Source organism: Sorex fumeus, unplaced genomic scaffold (assembly GCF_029834395.1).
Source record: "Sorex fumeus unplaced genomic scaffold, SorFum_2.1 ptg000007l, whole genome shotgun sequence".
NCBI lineage: Eukaryota > Metazoa > Chordata > Mammalia > Eulipotyphla > Soricidae > Sorex > Sorex fumeus.
Window position 1 is genome coordinate 43614412 of NW_026606064.1, and position 13396 is coordinate 43627807.

Sequence of the window (13396 nt, forward strand, 5' to 3'; positions counted from 1 at the left end):
CCAGAGTGATATCACAAAGAGTAGGGCATCTGCCTTACTTCTAAGTGTGGCCCCCTAAAGAACATAAAATAGAAGTTACAAATGTTACCTTCAGAGCTACATTTTGCCTTTTTGAGACAGTAAACTATAGAGAGGTCAGTACACCTCTTATAACAGGACACCATGATGTTTGGCTACTTTGTCAGGAATCACAAAGACAATGTTTATGAGAAACAAACTTGTTCCTGATGTTCTATTCGCTTTCAATGGAACGAACATCTCCAAATACAACAGTTATGTGTGCCTAGGTTGAGAACTCAACATGACAAATGACCTGGCACCTGAGTTGTGCAGGAGGAAGAGAGAGACTTGGAATGCCTTCAAGACCGTCGAAGAAATAGTTAAGAGGACGAAGAACCTCCGGCTCTGGGCACATCTCTTCGATTCCACTGTTCTTCCTGCATTAACATACGCCTCAGAGACCTGAGTCCTACAAAAACAGGATGAGAACACTATTTGGAACTCCCAAAGAGAAATCGAAAGAGCTATGCTTGGAGTATCATACTTCACTCAAGTGAGAGAAAGAATCCGGAGTTCCGACCTCCATCAATGATTGAAGATCAGGGACACTGCCTCGTTTGCCAAGGCATCTCAAATCAGATGGGCTGGACACGTAATGCGATTTGGAGACAACCACTGGACTAGAGCCATTATCGACTGGATTCCATAGGACGTCAAAAGATATATGTGGCTGCCCACCTAAGAGATGGTCAGACTTCTTCATCAAGATCTTGAACGATCGGTTTGAGGCTCTTCGTGTTCCTAGAGTGAGCAGATGCCACTGGGCTACACTAGCACATGACAGGGACGAATGGAGACGTTACTAGCACCTGCTCGAGCAAATCGATGAGTAACGGGATGTCAAGTGATCAGGAATCAAACTTTGTAGTCAGTTATATTAGATGTACCTTATAAAAGGTAAACCAGAACATCCACACAGATGAACAAACAAACTATAAAAAAAGAAAATTAAACCAATTATTTGGATATACTGATTCCAATTCCAGCTAGATAATATTTTTGTGGAGATCAGAGAAAATTTGTAAACCTTTTAGTGTAATATTTTGCACATAAATTATATTTTGTTTTAATTTTCTTGAGGCACCTTTTCCACAGTGGGTAGGGCATTTGCCATGCATACAGTCGACTCAGGTTTGATTCCTCTGTCCCTCTCGGAGAGCCCAGCAAGCTACTGAGAGTATCCTGCCCGCATGGCAGAGCCTGGAAAGCTCCCCGTGGCGTATTTGATATGTCAAAAACAGTAACAAGTCTCACAATAGAGATGTTACTGGTGCCCAGTTGAGCAAATCATGAACAACGGGAGGGCAGTGCTACAGTGCTGTTGAGGGGACAGGTCAAAAAGGATTCCTCTGTGTAGTATCCGTTAGCCAGTTCTTTCCAGCAGAAATGGTGGCCAGGTGTGAGAGCATGCGCAGTAATGACTTAACTGCAGCTCCAGGTCTGCACTAGAGATCTTATTTCCCTCATTTCATCCCCTTGGAAATACACAACACAGTGCATGAACTGTAGTAGGTGAAAACCAGGAGACCCAAGAATGTTCTACAGAGGGTACAGAAGACTAGAGGAATATCTAGCATGCCTTTGTGGCAACTTGGCCAAAGACACAGGCAAAGTCCATCAGAGATTGAGGGGGCCGGCATTGTAGATGTGTTGTCTGCTATTTGCTGAAGACTGGAGAGAGCTGAGTAACGTGCTAGAATATGATTAGGTTTCCCAGAACGCAGTTTTACCTTTTTTCAGCTGTTTCATTATTTTTAGCAAAGGAATCTGACAGAAACTAAGGCCCAAATCTCTGCCCTTCTAAATGTTTGTTTGTGCTCTAAAAGCAGCCTGTGGCCAGTCTCTGCAGAACATTGGCGCAGTTCATCTCAGTGTTGGATGGGCAGTGGGAGTTGTAAATGTATCCTGAGCTGTTTTGCAAAGCTTCAGCTATTTCCAATATTGATGCTTTTGGTTAGTGAGTACTGAGGAAAGGCTTGTGCATCCAACTTCTTTTTTTTCCCAAAATGGTTCTGGGTATGTGTTCTACTCTAATTTTAACTCAAAGTCCACATTTTCATGGGTGAGTGTGCTGCTGGCTGTAGGAAGCTGTCTGTGGACAAATGAGGATAATAGTTTGAGTGAATTAGCAAGTCTGGAGAGGAGGAGAGAAGAGCCCATCAGCAGAATGACAAATTTAGGATCTTTAAAGACATCTGGTCAGCGATGCCGGAGCTCATGATTGACTGAGTGATTAATAATGAAAAACCCTTAGTTCAGTGTTTTCACCATCCCTAGCCCTCTTCCCTAGCCAGGGCCAGCCGTCTGCTCCAGCCTGCCAAAGCTGTTTCCAGATGAACAATGGAGGCATTTACACCCTCATCTTTGACCTCTGGGAGTTGACAAATTCAGATTTTCTCCTACTCCTCCAACTTATCTCTGTGTTTTCTATTTGGCAGTTTGTTAAGAAGATTCCCAATTCTCTTCCACATTTGATGTAATCCAGAGTTTAACAAATGTGTTCCTAAGGCTCACAGCCTAGGGTCACCCAAATGTCCAGCTCACTCTCACTGTCAAAACCCACCCCCTAATCTCATAGGGTGGGGCAATCGTACAGCAGGAAGGGTGTTTGTCTTGCACATGGCCAACCTGGATTGAATGCCCAGCACCCCATATGGTCTTCCCCCTTCCTTCCCCCACCCAAGTCCCACCAAGAGTGATCCCCAAGTCAGGATTAAGCCTTGAGCACAGCTGCGGGTAGCTCCAAAACAAAGCAAAGGATAATAAAACCATCCCCCTAACAGTGGAGCACACTGTGAAGTCAGGTTCATCCTCTGCTTCCTGCAGGCTGGTTTTCGATGATGCTCAGGTCCCTCTTGAATTCTGTGTGAATTGTTCTCCAGGTTATTGCAACTGTACAAGCACAGGCCACAGCCTAACAACCAGTGCAGCTTTTCAACACGCAGAATCAGCTCCTGCTGGAGTGGCAGAGCCTGTTGGGAGAGGAGGGAAATCTGGGAGCGTGGGGACTGTGCCAAACCCATAACACGGCCCTAGTACTCAGGCCTGCTCAGCCCTGTGAAGAACAGGCATGAAGGTGCACAGGAGACTTTCTCCTCCCTTCTCTCAGGACCACATATTAACAGGCTAGAAGTCTGACTGATCACTTTGGTAGTTAGTTAACCCAGAGGAAGACCCCGAAAACTGGGAAGGGCACAGCGAAGGATGCCATGAAGATTGAGCCACAGGTCTATTCTCTCAAGGGAGCTAAAGCTAAAGTTTGTGAAGAACAGATGCATAAATCAATAAGCCACAGGGAGTGCTAGGCTGCCCCAAGCAGACACTGCTGCAGAGGGCCACAGGGGCAGGGAGAATGCTGTGGTCAGAGGGGTAACTTGGAACTGGCCTTGGAGGAATTGCCAGTTTGAATTGAACAAAATCTGACCTGTGGCAGAGAGACAGGTCAATGAGCTAAGCACATGTTTTGCATGTGGGAGGTCCTGACTGGATCACCGGCACTGCATAGTCTCCCTGCACCACCAGGACTGATCCAAAATACAGAGGTGGGATAGGGATAGCCCGAGGATGGCCAGCTATGGAGTATGGTTCAAACCCAGGAAAAAATATGAGATGCTGCCCCTTAGGGAATCACAGTTCCATTGAGAATGGAACATGGAAGGCGTTTTATCCTAGGGGAGCTGACTCTTCTTCTGAGGTCAGATTTGCGTGATTGCTAAGGGTAGTATAGCTGAAAAAAATCCCTGAACCAATCTGCAAGATTATCACTATTGACTCAACTTAACAGCTGGGGAAACTGAGTGGACTTGCTGGAAATTTAAGCTAATTCAAGTTAGTTTAAATTTCCAGCAAGTCTAAATGGAATCTAATCTATAACACAGGCCAGGCTTTCCTGACTGAGCTTAAATCAGGTCTATCAATAGGGATAAAGAGATAGAGCGTCCAGTAACTTTGGAATAGGAGATCAGATTAAACCATTTTTTCCCTTTTCTCATAAATTTCTTTTCCTGTCATAGATCTTGCACAATTTTGTCCCATCAAATATTGGTTTTGGGGTTTGAGTTTTGTGTGGGATACACCTGGAAGTGCTCAGGGGCTGCTCTTGGCTTTGTGCTTGGGGGTTGCTTTTGGAAGTTCTTGGAAAATCATGCAGTACTGGGGATCAAACCAGGGCTGATCCCATGAAAGCATTTACTTCCTCTCATCATACTTGTCTTTTTCTCTGGCTCCCAACACAATTGATTTTTAAGGATAATCAGAATGATCAATGGGATAGCCATGACTTCAAGTCTTACTTAGGTATATACCCTGGATTTCTCTGTCTGAGTTTATCACATGGTAAGTGCTCAGAATAGTTAATTGGGAAAATACACCAGGAAAATATAATGATGAGCCACTATCTCTCATTTTCCTATCAAACTGTCTCTGTTCTGATGGGTATCAGGGAACCCCTATCTTTGAAGTGATTTTTCCTGTTAAGCCCACTATTCATTTCACAAATATTAAGTCCCCCTGCCCCAGGCCGCCAGTCACTGAGTTCAGACTCTTGGATGGACATACTTGTGCTGTGCCCACGGTCCCACTACAACTTCTCACAGAGCAGGATGTGGATGCTGCTCAGAGTCCAAGTCACATAGCATAGATACCAGGTCCAGCAAGCTTCAATGTGAGAAAAAAACTCAGACTGCAGGCTTCTCCCTACACACACTGAGACTACATCTCTGGATAAGATCCAGGTATCTGCATTCTGACATAGTGTTTGGCAGTGATTGAGGGCTTGAGTAAGTCACTCAAGTCTCTTCTGAGCTTCAGTGCATACATTTGTGTAATGATCTACCAGTTAAACTCAAAGGAGTGTTGCAAGCCTGAATGAGGGGGCTACTGTGAGGTGCTCATGAGGATCTCTTGCACATAGCAGGCAAAGGAAATGTCAAGGTTTTTATTTTTCTATTCTCTGCCCAGAGCAGCTCAGGAAAAGGCAGGGACTCAGGGAACCAGCAGCAAAGTGATCACATTCATACCTCTCTCTCTCTGTCCTTCCTGCGTCTGCACCTGCTGCATTGAAACCTGACTGTCTGGGAAAGGTAGGTGGGAGAACCTCTGTGGATCCAGCCAGTCTAGGTTCCACCCGTGTGTAGTGGCATTCGCTCGTAGCAGGACTCAGAACGAGGGCCGTGGGAGTGTTCTTGGGCTCTGAGCTCATTGTGTTCTCTCAACTCTGCATCACATCGTTGTTATGTGGACTTTGTCTTTGAACTCCCCATCTGCCTACCTAAAGGCACAGACAGATCTTTACACAAACTGTCAGAGCTTAGAAACCTCTTCCAGGTCTTCAAAAACTGGATAATTGCCAGACAGATTGCAAAACTTTTATAAAATGCATCAAAGAAGCCCAAATCTGAATCTAAAAAAATCTTCAGAAAAACTAGCAGATCGTCCCTTGCCGTAAGCAACAGATATCTGACCATCCTGTATTAGCTGGTACTTGCCCTTTTGGTTCATCTCTGAAGGGTTTTCTTGGATTCAGATAGTACATTTGGTGTTAATATGAACACGATAAGAGATTTGGGAGAGCAAATATCAGCTTTAGGTAGAAAGAGCAGTGCTCACCAGAGGCAGTTCTAAGGACTCTCTAAACCTGCTCTCCCACGTGGCCACCTGTCTCTGGAGAGGCAGCAGTTCTGCGCCCATGACATTAACTTCTGCAATGAGTCTATCTTGGTTTTTTTCTTTTTGGGTCACACCCAGAGATGCACAGGGGTTACTCCTCGCTCTGCACTCAGGAATTACTTCTGGCGGTGCTCATGGGATCATATGGGATGCTGGGAATTGAACCCGGGTCAGCTGCGTGCAAGGCAAGTGCCTTATCCACTGTGCTATCGCTCCAACCCCTCAGCAATGAGTCTAGCATTCACTGAGCCCATGATCTAAGGCTACTGTTTGCCCCACCAGGTATCTCGGGGGACATCTGCCTCCTGAGATTTCCAGAGTAATCAATCAGACACACTATTGTTCTGGAGAAAACCCGTTGGTTCAACTCAAATTTAGCTTAAAGACCACCAATTTTGTCAGCCAGGACAGTTGGGTTAAGCAGAATAACTTCATTTTGCATGTCAGACTCTAAACCCCCTTTCTCCCCAATTCTGCAAAGAGAACGGCCTAGGCAGCTGTTGTGTCTGAAGCTGTCACTTCCCTTAGATTTGTTCCTTTGTAGCCAGGCCTGTGTGGACTGGGCTCAGAGCTGGCCTGTGATCTCCGACTGGAAATGTCTAGCCTTTTTTGAGTCTTTATTTCTCTAAATTCTTTCTGCTTAAAATCTGAATCATAGAAAGCAACATATCTGGCAGAGAAAGCTGGTCACAGTTGTCATGAGGCTACTGTGGCATTTGGGGCCAGAATTTCTCTTCTTCTCTAAACCATGCTCCTTGGCCAGTCTGGCAGGAGTCTGGAGGCTGCAGCCCTTAGGACTAAAGGAGGGGCAGCTGGGGGATCTGAGAGCTCAACTCCTACTCTCCTACTTAACTCTAGAGCTAAAGAATAACCTAAAACAAAACAAAACAAAAATACCCAACTAACCCCCCAAAACCTAAGTATTCTGAAATTTGTGAAAAATACTGACATTGAAGCCCTAACCTAGTTCTATTCCCGAATGTTGCCTTTGGGTCTTGGTTCAGTTACAAGAGTACTGGTAGAAGCCTGGCAGAGGCAGCCCAGCCAGGGAAGACTCGATCTGAGGGAGATCAGGATGAGCAGCCTGGGTCCCAGAGGGGTGCAGTCAAGACCTGCCAATGGGTGGCCCCAAGCCTGAGGTGCTCACATCTGCTGGGTAAGGTGGTGCCAGCTGGAGAGGAAATGAGAGTCTTGCGGTGAATGGCATCTGAGAGAGGAAACAGAAGTGAGCCATCCACTTAGCGGACTGTCCAACACTGTCCAACACTGACCACTTTGTTTCATGTTTATTTGGTGATGACTATGGTTTCAGCTGATTTCTAGCTTCTGATCGCCTCCATCCCAACAAGCTGTTGGGTTCCATCCCCAGAGTTCAGTCTGGAGGAATTCCTTTTCAGTCCCTTCAGATGAATCACTGTTGTAGTTCAGAAAACAGCATATGAAATGAACTTATCAGCGGTTAATCATTTGGCCCTATGACTTCTGAGCATTCTTGGCAGTGAATTTACTTTCTAATTTGATTTAAACTTGTGTGTGTGGATTCAGCAGCCATATGTGATTATATTCAAAATCATGGACATTATCTCATTACACTAAAGGCCTCATGGACAAAAGCTGAAAACAAGCCCAAGAAACAAAGACACAGACCATGAGGAAAAGGAGGGAAGGCCTGGGAGTGACCTGAAGTAACCCAGGAAAAGAGGATTTGCAAGTGGGAGCACAAGGAGGCCAGGGAGGAGCCCACAGAGTAACTGTGCAGGTCAGCCCAGAGGGCAGTGGGGGCTGCTTAGTTTTCCATGGTTCTTGCTGAGTCCTGGGTTTTTACCCAGCTGATACAGGAGCTTCCACAGAGTTAGCTACCTGCAAGACAGATGGTGCTTAAATAGAACAGCAAATACACTGAATAAAATAAATTATAAAGCCTCCTCCTGAACCAAGCTTTTTTGGAAAGAATTCTAAATAGATGAAAACAAACAATTTGATTTCAACCAAATTGTTGTTTTTTTGTTTTTATCCTGATTTTCACCCGAATTGTCAGTCTCAAAAATAAACACTGATACATTCCCAGAAAATATTTTTCAAATAAAAACTGACTCTGTTAAAGTTTGCCCTGATTCTTTCAAAACTGTGTACAAGACACTGTCAACCAAAGTGACTTGCATATTTTTTTAAATAAACTTGAACATATGCAGCTAAAATGTCATTAACTCCCTGCTGCCTGTTTCAGTCATGACATAGGACCCTAGTGCTGCATTTCTAGCAGGAGGGTCTTACGACCCTCAGAGAAACTTCCCCGAGCAACTCACATAGCATAGATTAACTTTATGTTTTTAAACTAAAGGCTCTGTGTGTAATTAATATTGAAAAGCATACATGGCTTTATTTAAGCCAAACTTGCTCTTCCGTTAGCAGTTCAGTTTGTCCAAGAATGAATAATTTGAGAATAAGACTCGTGGAAAAAAAATAAATTGAATTTTATATTGCTTCAGATACATTTGCTCCACTTATTGCTTCCTGAGTCAGACATTCCATTTTGCAATATAAATTCACAATCAAGATTTTAAAGGGAGCTAAATATTTTAATCCAATTAGACAAGTGAACAAAACACTGAATATTACATGTAGTGTAGATAAGTGGTTCTTGCCTTTAAAAGACTGTAATTCCGTCACATTACAACCCCAAATGTCAATGTTGTCTTTATTTTTAACGCTTTCAAACATGAGGCAGCCAGAGGCTCCATTCTCTGCTGTTGGTGACACTGTCTGTCCTTTGGGAATTCTAAAAATCTATTTACCATGGAAACATGCTTCATGTAAAACACAGACACCTGCCGATGTGCAGAGGAAGTTCTTGTGACTTAGAGGACTGAGTGAAGCTGGAAGACTATAAAAGTGCTTCTGGAGCTGGGAGCCGTGAAAGACTGTGGGGAGGGCAGGTCGTGCTGAGACAGAGCCTGGGGAGGCAGTTCTGCATCCTGTGTCCTGGAACTGACCTTTACCAGTCCCTGCACAGGCTTTCCTCCCCCTCCAGTCTAGCCCAAGATGCGGTTCCCTGAGAGCCAAGGTCTCATCTTCCCCACTTTCATTCTGCACGGAAGCCTTTCCTGCCTCTACCTCTTCATTCTGGCTCTCACAGTTCTTTTCCCTTTTTGGAGCCCAGAGGCAGCCAGCCAGTCTCAAGAGTCTAGGGAAAACTTTGAACTATGACTGTGACATTGTCTGAAGCCCAGCCAGCAGCTTATAGGACGAGTGAATTGTGGGGTCTGTGGCAACCTTGCTGTGAACTCCTGGTCTGTTTAGTGCCAGTTTCCAAGTTGAATGCAGAGAGAAAAGGCAGATCAGCAAGTTTAAGGTTCTAATTCTGGGGAAGGTGGGTACTACTGTTCGTAGGTGGCTGACTTTGCCCTGCTGTCTGGGGGAAGTCTGCCTTCTGACAGGTTGCACACCTGCAGGCCAGGGTTATGCAGAGGACAGGGGTGGGGTTCGAGGGCATGAATTCCTTGAACGATTCTTCCCTAAAGAGAAATTGGCTTCCCTAGAGAAAGGGGATTTCCTGCACAGCCCAGTGCAGAAGCTAACAGGGTTGACACTGAAATCACTAGACTTGAAAGAGATAAATCTCTTAGCACCCTTTTGCTCTGGCTAGAGATGCAGAAAAATGAGGTAAAAGCACAGGCAAGCGAATGGGCAGGTAGAGACTGGTACTGTCTGGGCCATAGGATGGAGGAAAGGGGTAGCAACCATCACAATGTATCAGGAGGCCCTGTCCCAGAGCCTGGCCTTAATTAGGAAAAGTGCACATCAGCAGTCCTTGATTCCCAAACATGAGGGCCCAGGAGTGGGAAGCCACAATGAGGGCCATACTGGAGGCTTCCTTGGAGTTCTGCCAACTTAGGGAAGTTTAGAAAATCCCAAGATGATGTGGGGAGAAGAATTCCTCTTCACTTAAAAATGGGTGTCTTCTTGCTAAAGGCATGTAGAACAGAACTTTTTTTTCTTCTTCGTTTTTCGCCACACAGTGACAGAAAATGTGTACACGGGAAAGGTGGAAGGCAGAAGGAGGGGGGGTGTTCCCTTTGCAAAGACTACTAGGAAGCTGGGGAGAGAAACACAGTTAAAAGGACAAATGGAAAATGATCAGTTCTGTTGAGGCACCCCCATGAGCAGGGGTGGAGCAGAGCTATGCAGACTGGAAACAAAGCAGCCACAGAGACCAAAGTTTGGGCCAGGTCCCAATGCATGGTTGCCTGGGGAACAATTCAGGTCACCCGGAGAGACTCATATTTTAAACTATGAATTTAAAGCCAAATTTCAGAAATAGATATCAAAAAGGCAGGGTTAGAGGAGAGAAGGCTCAGTTAGGATTTAAAATGAGAACAAAGAGTGGGTTAGCAAGAGTGGGCTTGCAGATTAGGAGCATTTACTGTTTCAGAAGTAAGTTGCCAGCTGTTGACCTTGCTCTCTTTGGGGAGGCAGCTACAGAAAACTGCAGAAGTGGCCAGCCACTCAGGACCACACCAGGGGATTACGGCGACAAATGGAAAGGCAGAGAAATGATGGGAAGATGGTGGCTGAGGGTTCAAGCCACAGCTCTGACTGGCTACTACTACCAACATGTGCATCTTTGTCCGTGTGATGAGTGTGGTGTGCACAACAGAGTAACTTTCTGAAAGTAACTATGGTCACTAGCCCTAAGTCATGGTAGATAAACTAGATTTGGGATTTGCATATGGATTTACACTGTGATAGGTTCTTTATTCCAAGTTTCAGCAAGTATGGTAGCATGGAGAACTGTATTTAACAGATCAAATGGGAACTTAATGTAGTGAAGCAGTTATTCAAAGATTTAACAAAGTGAACAGTAAGTGCTATTAGGTAATGGTGAGGATGACTTAGGGTACCAAAAGCAAATAAAGTTTGAAATCAACAAAGAGACAGTAATCAGTGAGTTGCTGTATGGAGGAAAATGTGGATTTCCTTGTTTGTTCATGTGGTGGACCTCACATCTGTGTTCTGAGGCAACACAAAGGAGCTGGAAGTGACTAGTTTCAACAAATGCCACCACAGGATAGATCAGATGATAAACTACTGGATGTTCCTAGAGCTCAAAAATGCTACATACGTGATGAAAATGGTGCTTGGTCTGAAAAATCCTTACACTTCTGATCTTTATTCGGTTATATACTATTAATCTATATTCTGTATTATTCCATACTATACATTATGCCTTTTTTCACCTGAGGTTGTTATATTTTTCTTTTGAAACCTGCTTGTGTGATTCATGCTTATCCTTTTATCTAAGATACAACTGTATACTTGAATCCCTAAGGGAAAAAATCACCATCTTTTGAACAACCAGATCACTCACTATCCAGTGGAGAGGTTCACTCAAGTCAGATATGTCCTGGGTCATTTCAGGGCTTAGTCTGGCTGTGTGCTCAGGGGTCTCCTGGTGGTGCTTGGGAAACCATATGGAATGCCTGGGATCAGCTGGGGTTTGCTGCATGCAAGGCAAGAGCCTTAACTCCTATAGTATCTTTTCAGCTCTCCAGTGATTTAAGGTAATTAGAATAATCAGGCAACAGAATTCAATACTTTTTTAACTTGTGACTCCCCAAATTTTCATGAGTTAGTTTTCAGACTAAGAGACCACTAATACCTAATGCTGTGTTTCCAGGATGTATGTGTGTGTGTGTGAATGGGGGTTTACATGTCTAAATATACTAAATAAATCACTACAATAAATAGCTGAAAGTGTGAGGGTATCATTGTATCATTTCACCAGGATTTCTTGGGAGCACTTGGTCCAGCTTCCTGCTTTTGTTTTAGCTTTACTTGTTATAATGTGTCAACAATTTTCAGTACACGGGCTCTGGTATGAATCTTTCTCTTGGAGATGGTTTTCTTGACCGCATGTCTTATTATCAGACTGCCCATATTTTTTGTACAGGCTATTTTCAGATTTGAGGCATAAAAACAAAACAATCTACCATATTTAATAAGGGCTCTGAGCTTTGGTAAGTTTAAGGCACTGACTGTACTGGTTACTGCTGCGTCCTACATTTTTTGCCCGTACTTTCCCCCCATAACATAGCAAAGACTGAAACAGTGAAGACGACAAATCACATGGAAGAACATGATCTATTTAAATTTACTTTTTATTGTCATTTTTTCCAGTTACCCAGCATGCCACAATCTGATTGCTGACCTGGATGAAACAGTGAAATAAATGATTTACAAAGAAATATTTACATTCATCTGATTTGCACGTAATATGCCAAAATGCACCGCGACCTTCCCAGCAGACACCACCTCGGACTGCAGCAGGCTGCGTCGTCATTGCCACTTTAGTTGCCGAGTGGTCCCTGCATTGATGGACGGGCTAGATGAAATCGGGAACTAGATGAGAAGACCTCCTGGCATAAGGTTTCAGAAATGGCTTGAAGTTTATGTTTTTAAATCTGCTCAGTTGTATGCTATAGTACATATATGAATTTCAGTAAATGAACTTTTTAAAGACTTGGATTGTAATATTTCCTTTATACCTGGTAATGATGAACAAAACACACCAAAAAGGCACATTTTAATTAGGCCAAAGGTCATTAAGGACTAGACTTTTTTCCTGCCATTCATGTTTCTTTCCCTCTTTGTGATCATCCTTCAGCTTTGTTCGCCTTTTAACCAACATCCTGTTAAGACTCCACCATTTATCATTCTGCTACTTTGTGCACAATCAGGAGACCCAGGAAGCACTAAGCATTTTTCTCTCTATTCTGTTAAGAAAAACAGACAAAAAAAAGCATCTTTGGCTCGGTGGTGTCAGGTTTCTTCTTCAATATGCATTATTTGAGAGGACCCTAGAAACGTACTTAGTGAAATTACAAAATTTACTTGAGTTCTATCAAATATCTGTACACAGATCATTATTTTAGTTTAAAATAGTATTTCTACTGTACACAGTTAAGCCCTCAAATGCTTTAAAGTAACAAAAATGGGTGCTGAGAATGCTGGGTTGTCTTTGAGGATGACAGTGGAACACTAGGGGCAAGGCTGCAGTTGGGACAAGTCCCTGACCTTAGACTATTCTCCTGCCAGCAGTCTAGCATCTTCATGGCCTCTCAGAATGGATGTGGATTAGGCTTTGGAGGAAGTGGGATGATACAGATGAAAAGACCATTTGAGTTTCTTGAGCATGAAAAAGGTTCAAGCCTAAAAGAATAGAACTTCTCTTTATATTTCAGAAGTTTTTGATTTCATCAAATGCGCTGGACATAAAGGCTGTCACATAAGATATGTTAATTGTCCCTAATTCTGTTTTAGGAATACAGTAAATAAATTATACAATATTCTAAAAATAGCACCTTTAAAGACTTATAGAGGTCACTTTATTTTAGCCTCCTGCATCTGTCTACCCCAGTGGTTTTTGAGAGAAGAGCACATGTGAGAATGCCCTCAAATTTGGCTATGTGACGTACACATACATGCCTGTGATTGTGTGACATACACAGATATGCCTGACTAACTTTGGTCCCAAAGCCATTCCTCTTATCTGGCTTAGTCACAGGAGCAAAGCCAAGTTTCTACAATAGTAGGTTTATGAGGTAAAATCAGAAAAAGGCCCCAACCAAAATGACTTAGGTAAATCATATTGTACTCCAGCCGTCCTATC